This window comes from Sapajus apella, unplaced genomic scaffold (genome assembly GCF_009761245.1).
Source record: "Sapajus apella isolate SASKATOON/1434 unplaced genomic scaffold, GSC_monkey_1.0 scaffold33, whole genome shotgun sequence".
Taxonomy (NCBI): domain Eukaryota; kingdom Metazoa; phylum Chordata; class Mammalia; order Primates; family Cebidae; genus Sapajus; species Sapajus apella.
The window spans coordinates 20,459,383-20,461,332 of NW_022436973.1; positions in this window are offsets into that span (position 1 = coordinate 20,459,383).

A 1,950-nucleotide genomic window follows, 5' to 3' on the forward strand; every position below is an offset into this window, starting at 1 on the left:
CTCAGCCTCCTGAGTAGCTGGGATTACAGGCAAGCGCCACCATGCCCAGCTGATTTTTTGTATTTTTAGTAGAGACGGGGTTTCACCACGTTGACCAGGATGGTCTCGATCTCTTGACCTCGTGATCCACCCGCCTCGGCCTCCCAAAGTGCTGGGATTACAGGCTTGAGCCACCGCGCCCGGCCACTAAAACTTTTTTTGACTTATATAATGAAAAATTGGACTTCATCCAAAAAGATGGACTAGAAGTACTTTCCATGTTACTCCTGCTAGTACAATTAAAAACTCTAGACATGGGCTAGGGGCGGTGGCTCACGCCTGTAATCCCAGCAACTTTGGGAGGCTGAGGCAGACAGATCACCTGAGGTCGGGAGTTTGAGACCAGCCTGACCAACATGGAGAACCGCTGTCTCTACGAAACAAATACAGAATTAGCTGAGCATCATGGCACATGCCTGTAATCCCGGCTACTTGGGAGGCTGAGGCAGGAGAATTGCTTGAACCCAGGAAGCAGAGTTTGCAGTGAGCCGAGATAGCACCTGTACTACAGCCTGGGCAACAAGAGCGAAACTCTATCTCAAAAAAAAAAAAAAATTCTAGACATTATATGTGTAACAAACATAATTCTCTAAAAGGCAGAGAGAAGACAGACTAGCTAGGGACTTCAGGACTCAAGGAGCAACCTAGTGTGAATTCCCTGGGTTTTCTTCTTGCCTCATGTATCCTAGACAATACTGGAGAAGTCGGCAGTCAAGAAACATGAACAACAATGAGACTAGCGCTGGGTGGACAAAATAAGCCTGCTGTCTTTAATCACAGGACCAGGGAAAGGTCAGCCTAGAAAGATGAAGGTACATGTGGACACCAAACTTAAAATTATCATTTACAATTGCTAAAAAAGAAATATTTAGGTGCAAATGAAACAAAATATATACAGAGCTTATATGCCCAAAGCTACACAATATTGTTAAAAGAAATTTAAATATATATCTAAATAAATGAAGAGATAGTCCAGTTTTATGCATTGGAGGACTCAACATGGTAAAGATGTCAATTCTTCCACAGTGATATCTAGTTTTATCTGTTTGTTTATTTATTTGTATTGTTTTTAGACAGAGTCTCATTCTGTTGCCAAGGCTGGAGTGTAATGGTGCGATCTCGGCTCACTGCAACCTCCACCTCCCAGGTTCAAGTGATTCTCCCATCTCAGCCTCCTGAGTAGTTGGGATTACAGGCTCCTGCCACCATGCCTGGCTAATATTTTTTTGTTGTTTTTAGTAGAGATGGGTTTTGCCATGTTGTTCAGATTGGTCTTGAACTCTTGAGCTCAGACATTCTGCCTGCCTTGGCCCCCCAAAGTGCAAGGATTACAGGCATGAGCCATCATGCCCGCCGGATGTCTAGTTTTAATTCAATTCATATGATAATCCCGGAAAAATATTTTGTGGATATACTCATGATTAAATTCAAATTTATTTGGAGAGGCAAAGGAACTGGAACAGCTAAAACAATTTTGAACAAGAAGCAAGTGGGAGGAATCACTCTACCTGATTTTAAAACTTACATAACTACAGGAATCAAAACTTTGCTACTGGCAGAAGGATAGACACAAAGATCAGCAGCACAGAATAGAAAAATCCACACAAGCACAGCCAACTGCTTTTTGACAAAGATGCAAAGGCAATTCAATGAAGGATTGAAGGAAGGATGGCCTTTTCAAGAAATGATGCTGGAGCAGCCAGGTGCAATGGCTCACTCCTGTAATCCCAACATTTTGGGAGGCTGAGGTGGGTGGATCACTTGAGGTCAGGAGTTTGAGACCAGCCTGGCCAACATGGCAAAATCCTATCTCTACTAAAAATACAAAAATTAGCTGGGCTTGGTGGCACGTACTTGTAATCCCAGCTACTTGGGAGGCTGAGGCATGAGAATCGCTTGAACCTGGGAGGC